At 44.5% G+C, this 15,085-nt stretch overlaps 1 protein-coding gene across 24 annotated transcripts in view; it reads right to left on the bottom strand.

Annotated features, from left to right (window-relative positions):
* The window catches only part of SGMS1 (sphingomyelin synthase 1), a 266,979-nt gene that overhangs the window by 140,132 nt on the left and 111,762 nt on the right, over positions 1-15,085 (bottom strand). For 23 of the 24 annotated variants that reach the window (XR_012374280.1, XR_012374270.1, XR_012374275.1 and 20 more), the window contains one exon: positions 3,046-3,087. The exons of the other annotated variant lie outside the window; for it this stretch is intronic. The gene's annotated coding sequence lies outside the window, so the exon portion shown is untranslated. The remainder of the gene's footprint in view (positions 1-3,045; positions 3,088-15,085) is intronic. 24 annotated transcript variants of the gene reach the window in all.

Here is a 15,085-nt window from a genome sequence, read left to right on the forward strand (position 1 = left end):
AGACATGCACCCCTCTGTTTATTGCAGCACTATCTACAACAGCCAAATCATGGAAGCAGCCCAAGTGCCCACCGACTGATGATGGATACAGAAGATGTGGTGTATATACACAACGGAATATTACTCAGCCATAAAAAAGAATGAGATCTTGCCATGTGCAATGACATGGATGGAACTAGAGTATATAATGCGAAGTGAGTAAGTCAGAGAAAGACAAATACTACATGATTCCATTCATATGTGGAATTTAAGACACAAAACAAGTGAGAAACAAAGAAAAAGAGAGATAAACAAAATCTTAACTACAGAGAACACACTGATGATCACCAGAGGGGAGGTAGGTGGAAGAATGGGGGAAACGGGTGATGGGAATGAAGGAGTACACATGTGACGAGCACGGGGTGATGTACAGAACTGTTGAAGCACCATATTGTACACATGAAACTAACAGAACACCGTATATTAATTATAGTTGAATAAAATATGGAAAAATTTTTTAAATAAAAACAAACTAAAAAAAGGCATTTGCACACCCAGGTTCACGGCAGTACTATTCACAATAGCCAAGAGGTGGAAGCAATCTGAATGTCCATCAATGGGTGAATGGATAAAGAAAAAGTGGTACAGACATAAAATGGAATATTAATACTTAGTCTTAAAAAACGAGGAAATCCTGTCATGGGCTACAACACGGATGAACTTTGAGGACATTATGCTGAGTAAGCGAAGCCTGTCACCCAAAGACAAATACCGTAAGATTCCACTTCCATGAGGTATGTGACGTGGTCAGACTCTGAGAAACCGGGGGAAGAAGGTGGGTGCCAGAGGCTGAGGCAGGGAGGAAGGGAGAGCTCGATCGATGGGTCCAGGGTTTCAGTTTTGCAAGATGAAAGGTTCTAGAGGTCTGCTGTACGACAATATCAATATAGTTCACGCTACTGTACTAGATACTTAAAAATGGCTAAAATGGCAAATTTTATATATTTTGGTTTTTTTACCACAATAGAAAAAAAGGTGGGAGATTATATTGGATTATCTAGGTGGGTCCAATGTGATCACAAGGTTCCTAAAAAGTCAAAGAGGGAGGCAGAAGAGGTCAGAGAAATGCAGTATGAGATGTATTTGACCTGCTCATTTAAAGCAGCCCCTGCCTGGAAAGGGGCCAACAGCCAAGGAAATCAGCAGCCTCTAGAAGCTAGAACAAGGCAGGGAACGGATTTTCCTCTAGAGCCACCAGAAAGGAACGCAACCAGACACCTTGACTGTGGCCCAGTGGGAACCATCAGGGGACTTCTGACCTAAAGAACTCTAAGGTCAAAAAACTACTGTGTTGTTTTGAGCAAAAAAAAAAAAAAAGGGGGGGGGTGGCTATTAGAATCCCAGATCTTTTCCCCAGCTGGTAGAGCCAGACAAACCATCCCTATTCCAATGAAACAAGAACAGGATCCTCTTTTTAAAAATGAAACATTCAGAAACCAGTAAAAATTAAAACACACTGGCAGAAATTAAAAGTTCGACAATAATAAAAAAATCTCTCAGAAAGTATAACAAAAACACACAGAGATGGAAAACAGTTCAGAGAAAAACCTAAGAGATGAAGAGAATCAAACCAGTGGGTCCAAAGAGTCAACTAACAAGCTCGCAGGAAAGAGAAAAAAGAGTGGAAAGGAAATCATCCAAGTAGTAGTACATGAAAACTTCCCAAATTGAAGGGCATGAGTTTCAGAACTGAAAGGTCCACTGACATCAAAAGATCCTAAGACCTATGTCCCAGCTGGAAATTTCAGCATTCTGAGAATAAAGAAGAGTCAAACATTTTCCCGAGAAACAAAGCAGATCCTACACAACCAGCTGGGAAGCAGAACGGCCTGAGACATTTACACATAAGTGTCACAAAGCTCAGCTACAAACAAAATACAGTCATAATAAAGCAAACATTAAGTATTAACGTGTCCACACACCATAACACAACTATAAGCACAAAATGGAGAGAGGAGGAGACGGTGCACGCTGAGGGTAAGGGGTGACGTGTGAGGGCTAAATCCTTAGCAGGAAATCAATAAAAGCCTAAAATTTTAAAAGAGATCAGTAAATAGGTACTTACAGCATATGGTGTGTTGTTTAGAAACAGGTAGGCAAATGTGAGAGAATATAAGGGAAAGAGTTGGAAAGGGCTCCTCTAGGCAAAGGAGTATTGGCAGCATATGAACAACGGGGAATGGCTGTTATAGTATTGTGTTTTCTTTATTTATTTGTGAGACAGAGAGCATGAGTGGGGGAGAAGCAGAGGGAGAGGGAGAGAGAGAATCCCAAGCAGACTCCGCGCTGCGCGAGGAGCCCAACGTGGGGCTCGATCTCCCAACTCCGAGATCATGAGCTGAGCCAAAATCAAGAGTCGGAAATTTAACCAACGGAACCACCTAAGCATCCCTGTTATAGAATTATTTTAACTGCAAACACTGTGCATGTAATTATCTCAAAATAAATAAAATACATGAATGGATGGAAGCAAGCAAGCAGGACAGAATAGTTAACAAAGCCAACCTACAAACCGTCACCCAGTAGAGATCTCCAGAATAACAGCTGTCCTAACACTGGGTACATGGTCACTTACAGCTGGGAGTAAAACTTCCAGTTACAGCACCACGCACGGATTCCAAGCGCACTGCGTTGCAAACAACTAAAATGGTTAACGTGCTCTGGAAAATGCTACTGGGGGCTTCAAAAATGTGACCAATAATAGAGTCGCTGGCATCAGATACATATGTAAGGACTGGGAAGAAAGTTACTCTGAGGTAGGAAACAGCATGAGTCATAATATTGTTTGACAGAAATACACGACTATTAAATATACAATATGTGACTAAATTAATTAAAAGGTCTAAGTAGGCGTTCGACGATTACCGCTATATACCCAAAACATTCTTTATATATTCAAGTTGGCCACAAAAATCGAGGTTTTTATTTTAGTTCTTCTCAGTGGGAAAACATGGGAAATATAAACCAAGCATAAAAGGTACATAAAGAAAATAAAAACCCATTTACCTGAATCATGTTGCTTTTGTCTGCATCAATCTTCCTTCCAACCTAGAAGAAAATAAGTAAATTAAAATGTAATGAGCTGCTTCTAAGACAATGAGCTGTTTATAAGAAAAACCTATAATCCAGGGTAACTATTGTTTACCTCTTGTTCTCTATCCACAGCAAAAACTGTTCTTTCCCACTTCCCAGCTAATTTCTGGCTGTCACAGTACACAGAGTCAACCTTATTAGGGAAAGCCATACAGAAGCAAGCATGTAAATCCATGGCTAATAAAAAATTGTATACAGCAAGCGCACCTAATGGTATAGCGTGAGTTTTAAAATCATACACTTTTATAAGTGATCTCTTCTCCAGTCAGGCAAATAATTTGCTAATTGATGATACAGAGAAAGATAAAGAAGCAAGAAAGAATCATTTTTCAAACTATAAGAATTACAACTACAGGGTAAAAGGGTAGCAACCTGTTTAAATTTTCCTTTTTTACCGAACACAATCACTAGCAAGTAGAACATCTACAGACCATCTATATACAAATGTGTATGATCAAAGAGCTTGTAAGTTGTCTTTGACCCACATCCCCTTACAGGCTTAGACTTGCTTCCTCACTTAATTTCATTTAAGACTTTCTCAACTAAGAATGAGCTATCACCCTTCCAATACATGCGTGAATTATGGTATCTGCAAAAAGAGGGAAAAGTTACCCTTTTATTTTTTTAAGATTATATATTTATTTGAGAGAGAGAGAGAGAGAGAGTATGCGCACGCACACGAGCAGGCGGAGTGGCAGAGGGAGGGAGATAGAAGCAGACTCCCCGCTGAGCAGGGAGCCCCATGCGGGACTCGATCCCAGGACCCTGAGATCATGACCTGAGCCGAAGGCAGATGCTTAACTCACTGACCCCCCAGGTGCCCCAAAAGTTAACTTTTTAAAAAATTAATTAACATTTGTATTAACGTATTACCTGCATACAGAAAAACACAAAAATCTTGAGTGGCTCGCTTAATTTACCTAAAGTGAACACACACGTGCAGCCACCACTCTCCCCAAAGGTCACCATCACCCTGACTTTCAAATACCACACATTAGTTTTGCCTGTTGGGCAAGGTCCTGTTATCCAAGCATCTGCCTGGAAGTCCACGAATCCCTGTATCTGGACCAAAATAAAATGCTTTGGGAAGAGAGAAGCAAGTAGTCACTGACCACAAGGAGATACTATCTCAGAAAGATGTTGACACGTCGGAGGAAAATGTTTTGGCTGATTGGATGGTTGTTTGAGGTCAACCTGCAGGATCTCTAGAGACTGTAGGACACAGAAGCTATTTTATGATAAAAATAGATGAATGTCCCACTGGCGGTTAGATGAGGGAAGGGGAGCTGAGGGAAGGGAGAAGGGAGACTGGATCTCCTTTCTATAGTACAAAAACACCTATGAAAATACAGGTAATAACCAAACGAGTTTGTGCTAAAAGCTAGACTAAGTTACTGATACATCAACGCATTTGATCTTCTAATTGCTCTGAAGCCCGCAGATAGATAAGCATTCTGCGTCTCAGAGTGGGTAAGGGTGATACACCAAGCTAAACAGTAGGTGAGGCAAAACTGTTCCTCCTTTTTTTTCCTAAAGATTTTATTTATTTGAGAGAGCGAGCGAGCACAAGCAGGGGGAGCAGCAGAGGGGGAGGGAGAAGCAGACTCCCTGCTGAGCAGGGAGCCTGATGCGGGACTCGATCCCAGGACCCTGAGACCATGACCTGAGCTGAAGACAGACACTTAACCGACTGAGCCACCCAGGCGCCCCCAAAGCCATTCCTGTTCATGGCTTCTACGCAGGGCTAGAGACACCAGAAAACCAAAAGGAAAAATGTTCACAGAAAAGAGGCCAGACTAATTAGATACAGAATATATTGTATGGTTCCTGCTCCTGAATCATTTAAAGGAAAAGAACCAAGTAATGCAGGGTCCACAAAAGTCTTTTGAATTACCAGAAAGTTGACTAGTTCTGTCACTTATAAAGTAGGCCCACTTATCTTTCTGTGCCTCAAAGGAGAAGTTTCAAAAGAAATCCGTACACTTCACAAGGTGTAATTTTCTGTCATGTTAATTTGTTTGATGCTCCGTACGCATTTCCCACCGCAGCAGGGAAATCAAAAGAACATGAGGTCCGTCAGAAAAAGTCACAGATGCGGAGGCAAACTGCCACCAGAAAATTACTGAGGAAGCCTATGATAATGCCCCCTTCAAACGACATGCCATACCTGCATGAATATTTAATTCAATCACACTACTTTCAAAAAGCAGGGAACACAGTTCAAAAGGAGAATGTTCTATTCTGTTACTTGAAGAGGGAGAGGCAAGAAAACCACCAAAGCAAGTGAATATAAGGCTCTATGTGGTGTGCTCGCCAAAAGGCATGTCTCTCAAAGGGCCTTCCTGCACCCTCACTGCGAAGTACGAAATAACGTCAATGACAATAGCTAGAACCTTCAGACACCATACATAAATCAATTAAATGCCTTTACATTAAATGCTAGGAGAACCCTGCAAAGCGGGGAGGCCTCAGGATCCCCAACTGATCGGATGCAGCCCCCGGGCCCCGAGAGATCAGGTAACTTGGCCAAGCTTGCAAACCTGTCCAAGGTCACAGTGCGAGAAAAAAGGAAAGCGTTCCCATCAAGTCTCCGGGGCACCAAAGACACTGTTCTGCTTCCAAATGAAAGCAACCAAGCCTGCTGGTCAATTCAAAATCACTTAATGATTCTTTCACTATTCCCTGGTTTCAAATTGCTTCTGGTTTGTCCTGAGTAAAGGGTATCGGCTTGCCTTCCTCCTATGAGATGGGGTAATGTCTTGATAGCAAGTGGCTTGAGGACAGAAACAAAAATAGGCCTGGATGGACTCTTTTTATAGAGGAGCTAATGGTTCCAGTGGCTGAGAGCTCTCCGGGGATCTTCTGTAGATGGGATCAGGCACAAGGAGCGTACTACAAAGTTGCAGGTTTCATTCCACACCGGACACATGCCCTGAAGAAACAACCGGTGGGGGGGGTGGGGGGGCGTTCTTTCTGGGACTTGTGAGTAAGCCAGGTAACTGTGCTCACCTTGCAGAGGAAAGCACCTAGGGGGAAAAAATTATCCAAATTACACGGGCAGGGCTGTGGCTCTACCTTTCAGTTGAGACCGAGTGTAGTAAGACAAGATCTTCCCAGACGTTAACCCAGGGGCTGGCAGAAGAATACTGGGTGGAGAGGGGACGGAATAAGGCAGCCTTCCTTACTCACTAATCCTGGGTAGCAATACTGACCCCACTGTGTGTCTCCTACTGCTCACTTCCTCTCAAGAAAAACCACACTGGAGCGGAAGGCTCCAAGAGTAAAAAGCAATGAGCGTTAAAGAAGCAAGGTTGACGAAGGAAAAGATTCAAGTTCACGGCATTCTGCAAGGCATGGCCAGCTCCCACTTTACAGGTTTGTATTTGTAGGGCCAGTCCTCTCAAAGCTTATCTCTTCCTCCTGGAGTGGCTTCATCTTTTTTTTTTTTTTAAGATTTTATTTATTTATTTGACAGAGAGAGATATAGTGAGAGAGGGAACACAAGCAGGGGGAGCTGGAGAGGGAGAAGCAGGCTTCCCGCCGAGCAGGGAGCCCGGTGTAGGGCTCCATCCCAGGGCCCCGGGACCATGACCTGAGCCGAAGGCAGACACTCAACCGACTGAGCCACCCAGGCGCTCCAAGAGTAGCTTCCTCTTGGGGGCCAGCCTGAGAGACTGGGAGGGAGAGGCCGCCCACAGGACAACCCCGGGGGGACGATGCTGAAATCAACTGCCACTGTCCACCAAGGACATGTGACCAGAAACTGCAGCTGGCACGCTTCATTGTCAGCAGCCCCGGCCCAAACTCTGTAATTATAATTCAGTTGTTTCTTCTCAGGGGGAAGATGGCGTGTAATTGGACAAGCATAATATGGAGACCAGTAACAGCACAAGATCAATTTCATCACACTTTTCTATTTTACTACGTTTTTCCATTAAGATTACACTTTATGAATAGCAAAGACCACAGCAGTTTTTCTCATTCTCACTCCTAAACAGCAAATGCAAATTAAATCTTAGTCTGAGACTCAACACACACAGTTTAATTCCACCATTTCTTTCTCTCCTCTGCTTGGAGAAGAACCTCAGCAGTCTCTCAGGAGGGAGGGATTCAGGGGCAGTTGCCGGGCCCCAGGCATCAAGTCAGGCAGACTCCGCTAGGCTGCCTTCTGCTGGTGGCTGGCATCATCCTCTTGGCCAGGGAGAACGACGTGGGATTACACTCCAGGAAAGCCTCGATCTGCCCCTCACTGCACCGCATTCCTACTTTTTCTAGATTTAAAGACTAGCACGAAGAGGGAATTGGATGTCTCCTCCCCACCCCTCAGCCCTTATGCAGGACATCATGCTTCTGCGGGGGAAGCCAGAGCTCCTTCTCTGAGCTGCTCCCCAGGGTGTAAAAGAAAACACAAACCACAAAAAAATCATCCATTTACTACCCTGGCGATTTCCCAACCTGCCTCTCAACGGGCTTTCCCTTTTCTTCTCTTCTGTAAAGTGGAGTTTGGAGGAACAGGTTCATCCGGAAGAAGAGGACAGATCTGCAAACTGCAGCCCACTAAAATGTGGGAGCTGAAGGAGAGCATCTGATGGAGGCGGGGAGGGGGTTAAGCATTTTCAGAGAAATACAAGACGCTAGTCATTCCCAAAGATGATGAAGAGTGAAAGCAACTATACTCCAGGAGATGACAGGAGAAATTAATGGGAACAAAGCAAAATGGTCACCGCCCAGAAGCTAATCCTTGAAGACCTGAGTGTGACCTCAGGCAAAAATCACCCCTTCTCCCCTTCCCCAAGGAGGAGGTAAGTGCCTTCCTCAGAAGGAGGAAGGACAGTACCTTTTATCCGAATCATTCAGCAAACCTTTCCCGAGTGGGATCACACAAAGACGCAAAAGCAACTTCTCTGAAGGAGCTCAGAGTTCAGCCAGAAGGAAAACCCATACCACTATTTACACTTCTGGGTGCCAAGTGATACCAGGGCGGTAAATAACAAGCGCTTCCCTGCCTGGGGCCAGGCACCACTCCTGGACATTTCATGGATCTCATTCTAATCCCTGAAACCTGCCCGTGAGACTGGCAAATGTCTTGTTACTGATGGGAACAGGGGTGTATGGGACACAGAAAAGGGTCTTTCAAACAAAACTAATATTTTTATATTAATTTTCAGATACCCGAAGGGTATGCTTCCACCCCAAGTAGAAAATCTATCCCTATTTTCCCTTTCGAAGGCTGCCCAAAACAGTCTCGGACGCCTAGAACTTGTGCTCAGACACTCACAAAATGAAGAATTTTCTGACATGGCAGGTCCTGGTATCAGCAATGCCCTGCCCTGCTTTATTGGAGCGGGGTCTGGCGGTTACTAAAACACTACCCATGGATGTGCCAATATAATCCTCAAATGTTATTTAATCACAGCTCCTCGAGGGCAAGAGTCACACTTTATCCCTGCCTATCATGCTCTTAGCACCTAAGGCAGATAATCACCCAAAAATCCTATCATGTTTTTCTTGACCAATTCCATCAAATCAAACTTCTCAGGTCGATTCACCCACCTTTACTTTGCACACTGAGTCAGCATTTTCAAGACTGGAGTCGTACCCACTTTCAAAAGATCTGTTCGTTGTTAAACGTTCGATTCTGCAGTTCTGTCTAGTGTCCTTCTCCCTGCCCCCTCACTGTCAATCATGCCCACCACCGGGCTTAGAAAGAACAACGGAAATCAACATATTTACAATGATACAGGAATTTTCTACATGATCTCTTACTTAACAAAAACATTGTTCTCAAAATACCTCATATGCACCCAGTAAATTCTGAATTAGTACTTACTCCTACCTAGTATCTGATTATACTTTACCTTTCATTAAAACCATCTTTATGCAGTCATATGTCACAATCAAGAAAAGTCTTAATTACAGGAGGATCAAAAGCTATAATCCTTTTAAAAAAACTATCTAAACAAGGTCTCATCTACTGTGGTCCCAGCAGCCTCCCTTTGAAACAACATCTCCCCAACTAGTCAGAAAGTCTCATAAGTGGAGGTTATGTCATACTGACATAGAAGAACTGAAGGTCTCCACAAACACCTGTTCTTGCTCCGTTTCCTGCTTGTACTCTTGCTAGGACTTGCACCTCCACTTTATACACGCCGCGTTAAGCAAAGAGTTTATGTCCTCCTCGTGAGGGGCAAGGAGTCGGTGATTTCTCGAGAACAGATAACATCTAATGAAGGAGCGGGAGAGGATGAAGCTATCATACTATATTACACCACCCGAGCTAGACATCTCCACGCCAAGACCCCGGGCTCCAAGGAGTAACGTGTGAGCCCTCGTCTTTGTTCTCACGGCTCCTGGATGCCTGAGGGGCACCCGTACACCAGACCGCGGTCCTCCACAAAATCCCAGACCCCGAGCTAGGACTAGACCCCCTCTTCTCCTTTCTGAGTCTCCGTCTGCACCTGCACTCTCTCTCTACCTTCGATAAACCCTGCTGGCTGGTGTGTGACTTCTATCCTGCGGGCAGCCAGGGGCCCTCCTGGCTGCTGCTGGGGAACCCGGCCTGCGGCATCAGCAACCCAAACACGGAGCATCTACAGGCCAGCAATTCCATAAACAGACTTTAAAGACTAATCCGAATGCCTTGCCTTTGGAATCTTGTTTCTTTTTAGATACTGAGAAGAATAAATATTTAACGAAAATTAAAGGACCTGAAAACGGGCGCCTGGGTGGCTCAGTCGTTAAGCGTCTGCCTTCGGCTCGGGTCACGATCCCAGGGTCCTGGGATCGAGCCCCGCATCGGGCTCCCTGCTCAGCGGGGAGTCTGCTTCTCCCTCTCCCGCTCCCCCTGCTTGTGTTCCTGCTCTCCCTGTCTCTCTCTGTCAAATAAATAAATAAAATCTTTAAATAAATAAATAAATAAATAAATAAAGGAACTGAAAACAATGGGAACTTTCTAATTTCCCTTTTTTTAAAGATTTTTTATTTATTTATTTTTGAGAAAGAGAGAATGAGAGGGAGAGAGAAAGCACATTGGGGGGGAGGGTCAGAGGGAGAAGCAGACTCCCCGCCGAGCAGGGAGCCCGACGCGGGACTCGATCCCGGGACTCCAGGATCATGACCTGAGCCGAAGGCAGTCGCTTAACCGACTGAGCCACCGAGGTGCCCTCTAATTTCCTTTTTAAACACTTTGAAGTAGCGTTGGGACTTCAGAAGACAATTCGGCAGGGACCGGCAAACCAAGCTGCCGCAACCAACCCCGCCAGTCACGGAAGGGGTCTTTCCTGTTCCCGAAACAAGCAAAATTTAGCTGAGTGCTAAGAATACAAGGCGGACGAAAAAGAAATCCCAAATCCACTCCGAGAGAGACACAGATTAACTCCAGGGCCAAGGCAGATCCCGGGAAACGCGGCCGGCCCCGAACCAGCCTCTGGACTCAAACCGGACGTGCGTGGCCATGCGTCAGGGCGTCTGCGCAGCCCCGCCGATTTCCGGGGCCTCGGCCACGTGATACAGCCCCCCCCCGCCCCACTCACAGCCACAGCGGATTGGACCTGACCACAAGGCAGCCGCTCATAGGCTGGCCAGGAACCTAAAAAGATGGGGCCAGCCAATCAGATGTCTGCCCCAAAACCTGGCTTCCCGAAACCCGAGGGGAAGCTGCCAGGGAGACGCTGGGGTACACGAGGCCAGGAGGGCCGCCCAGAGCCAGGGCAAGCGCCGTGGGCCGGGTCTGTCGTGGCAAGTGCATACGGTTCCGGGGGGAGCCTGCCCGCCTTCCACAACCAGCAAATCCCCCCGGCAGAGCTCCTGACGGCCGCAGACGGTGAACTTGGGGGGAAGGGGACCTGCTAGGACCCGTGTGGGTGGAACAAAACCACCTTCTCTTAGGTCGAACAGCTCACATCACTTGGTAAGGAACCCGAGGCCCGATTCCTAAGGAAACGCGGGTTTATTCAAGTTCCTCTCTCCTCTGACTGCAGGTTTCTCTGCTAGAAAATAGGGCCACTTTGGGGGAGGGTCTCTAAGTTGGGTCCTTTAACCTCAGCAGGGGCAGCCGCTGGAGAATCAGCAGGCGCCTTTCGGACCCAGAGGGCTCTCCTGGGGGCAGTGACGGGAAACGGTCTCTTTTACCTGCGCTGTCACATGATGACTTCTCGTCCGATTAAGTGGAATTAACAAACATTTCTCTAAATATTCCTAAAAGGTGCCACTTTCCGGACTGTCCCATTTTGGCTATATATACAAAGAATACTGGAATTTTCCAGTTGTTTTCAGTTTCTCTATTTTTCATTTAGAATATCCAATGATACAATGCCGCACCTCTCCCGCAAAGTAGCTAAGCAGCAGAGAGGGTAGCTTAGTCACTAGCAAGAATGTTTACATCAGGAATAGTGCTACCACCTTACCCCTATTTTCACTATTCCACTTGGGTGGGGTAGTGGTGGGGGGACACGGTACCAAAACCAAACACTGGAAATCCAAATACCTATCTCGTCAGGCGGCTTTTAACAAACGAGAAGGGCATTTGTCTCAAGGTCTAAAACTATAAGCATTCAACCAATGAAACTGCTCATAAAGTATTTTTAGAACGATGTCAGAAAACAATGTCCAAGACTTTGAAAGGAACAAAAGAACTTCCTAGGTGTCCCTTCAGTGGTATGCTAGACATCGCCCAGTGGGCCCGCTGGGGGCCATCCCAGTCGACAGGGCTGTCAGCCTCTGACCCACCATCTAGTTCACAACTTGGTACTCGGGTTTTCCTGTAATTTCCTCATTGAGTTAAATAAAGCCTCTATGTTCATTTTATACCTACATGAAACACATTTTTAACTTTTTGAAAATTATTCTTTAACAGTGATGATCAATTTTAAACATCGCTCCATTATAAACATCTAGAAAAGCCTGGGTGGCTCAGTCCGTTAGGCGTCTGCCTTCAGCTCAGGTCATGATCCCAGGGCCCTGGGATTGAGCCCCATCAGGGAGTCTGCTTCTCCCTCTCCTGCTCCCTCTGCTGCTCTCTCACTCTCTCATTCTCTCTCTCAAATAAAAATAAAATCTTTTAAAAACAATAAACATCGAGAAAAGTATTCCCAGTCACTAGTAACGGTATAACTCACTAGGCTGTGAAGTGAACTCCATGCTATTTGGAAGCCAGATCCTTACAATTCAGACAAAGTGATACAGGGGTAATATACAAATCTCAGTGCCATCGTGGCAATTTCCCCAGTAAAGTAAGTTACGTTCTCGGTCCTTTATGTACATCAGTACGTGACAAGTGATGTGAAGGAGGCCTTGAATTCCAATTGCATAGCTGTACATCATGCATCCACTTTTTAATGGATATAATATAAACAAAATCCAAGTCAATGCATGTAGTAGATGGGGTCTGTGTGTTTGCGTGCGCACGTGCGCGCGCGCGCGCGCGTGTGTGTGTGTAAAAACATGGCTAAAACTACAGCGAGATATGCAATAAAGACAGGTAGAACACACAACTTAGAAAGTGAAGCAACTCCATTTACTCAGAAAAAAATAATCTTGGTTCTAATCTGTTGCCCTTGTGCTTAAGTTTTCTGAGCTAAAGAGCTACCCAGCAAAATTAGCAAAGCAAGGCACATGCATGTAGACATGATTATTTAATTTTCAGAGCCTTTAAACTCCTCAAAACAGGGGTCTGGGGTTCTCTACCCATCACTTGACATGACTTCTTTAAACGAAGAACTACAGACATCAAGCAGAAAACAGGGCCAAATGATTCCACTTTATAGACACAGTGAGTAGGAGGTTAATTGTATCATTCATTTTTCTAAATGCTGTAAGAAAACCCATGAACTGAAAGTCAATGGCTTCTCGATATAAATAACTCTGATGCATGAAAATACATTACACTAAGGATTTACACAGTAGAAATCACAAAGATTCCTGCAAGTAACAAGTCTCCTACTAAGACTTAAAATAGGAATTTATTTATGTAATTTACAAAATGTGATTTAAACACACTTTTCAAGGCTACCACAACGTGTTCAAGAAACCATTTAAAGCTTCATGCACATGTAAAACTACCCCTTGAAACCACATCCTTAAGTATGGAGAACTCAAAAGTTTAAGGTCACTCCCACATCTGTACAGGCACCCCCTTGACCAGAAAAATCTCCTCCCCCTCTTCAGTGCCTACGCCTCCCTTCAGGGCCCATCCGCCCGGCTCTCCGCTCCTAAATGTCAGTGGAATTCCACTAACAACCCTTCTCTGGCTGCAATGCTCTGTTTCTTGACTCTAGAATTTCTCAGAACCTTGAAAACGCTAATGCCCACAAGCAACTCTCCAAGAAAAGGCTGGGGTGATGCACCGTCTCTTGCTGCTCAGAACTCCAAAGACTACATCTTGGAAATCCATATCCTAATGAAAAGGATTCACTTAGCTTGGCTCTTGAGTTTATTCCATTGAGTGTATTCCTCAGTCACAAGCTAAGCATCCACCCAGGCCGGCCATATACAAAGACCAGGGGCAGGGGGCACAACCCCCAGGGGGTAACCTGGGCACCTGAACAACCACTCATGGCCCTGATATCTTAAGTTGGCATCATTGAAGTAGTAATGACCACAGGCTACAAAGCATCACCTCCCTTGGGAGGCCCAGGTTAAAACAAAAATCCTCAAATGGCTCAGTTATCAAACAATATAATGAGGCTTAGCTGCCCAGATCAAAGAAAAGTGACTTTCTGGGCTGAATTTCTTCTCTAAGTGAAAATATCTCTGTGTATTACAGTTTTTCTACCTTTCCCCTGTTGAAAAAAATACTAGATGTTCTTTTTTTTTAAGATTTATTTATTATTTTAAGAGAGAGAGGGAAAGAGCGAGAGCAAGCTTGGGGGGAGGGGCAGAGGGAGCGAGAAACCGAAGTGGAGCTCCAAGTGGGGCTCGATCTCACAACCCTGAGATCAGACCTAAGATGAAACTAAGTCAGACGCTTAACCAACTGAGCCACCCAGGTGCCCCTAGATGTTCTTTGAATGATATTAGAAAATAAAAATATGTACAGACAAGAAAAACGCCCAATAACCCTGGCCCTCAATCAGAAGCACTAATTACTTTGAAATACTTCTTTCCAGTTCTTTTTGAGGAGAACAGGAATCTTTGATCCACTAATGTATATATAGGGTTAAGTGAAAACTTTTTACCCTTCTGTATAATTTTTGTATATTTCTCGCATATTTTTGTATATTGTGTATACTTTTTATATATACTTTTTACGTGCTTATTTTATAAATTCATTCGTTTTTTTAAGTTCAGGACTATGTACATGGTTTCACAATTATTTTTCTGGTCACAACATATGGACATTTCCAGGCTACTAAACTATTAAAACATTCTTCAACATCGTTGCCCACCCCACCCCCCCACATTATGAAAGACAGTCCATTCACTGCTTTGTGGAGAATTAGGTTTTCCCCCAACTTCTAATAACATTTATTTTCTTAGAAGAGTTACTCGGGTTTGCCATAAATATTGGAAACATGGTTGGTTTTACCAAATGAAGGACATACATGCATATTATTTTGTAACTTGTTTTCATCCACATTGTATCCCAAACACCTTCTTTAAATACACTTCTCGCGTTATTTCCTAGTTTTTTTAGCAACGATCCCCAGAACCAAATTCCACATGATCTTCATGAGTCAAGGTCATCATTAAGAATGTTGACAACCGTGATACGCCATTGCTACGAGTGTAATAATAGGTATGCAAATCAGGATGAACGAGCCCAGGTGCCCTAAATCTGTTGTTTCCTCAGTTTTATTTTTTAAGAGTTCTCCAATAGCAAGCTTTTTAATCAGTGGTCTTTCCCTCATGACAGCAAAAAAGGCATAAAATAGCTCTCAATCAGTTGAAGTGTCTGCAAAGGGAGTTACTGATTCAAACACTTCTCCCAAGTCACACTCCCAATCACCATACAAGG

Source organism: Callorhinus ursinus, unplaced genomic scaffold (genome assembly GCF_003265705.2).
Source record: "Callorhinus ursinus isolate GAN/ISIS: 27379988/994484 unplaced genomic scaffold, GSC_fseal_2.0 scaffold32, whole genome shotgun sequence".
Lineage (NCBI taxonomy): Eukaryota > Metazoa > Chordata > Mammalia > Carnivora > Otariidae > Callorhinus > Callorhinus ursinus.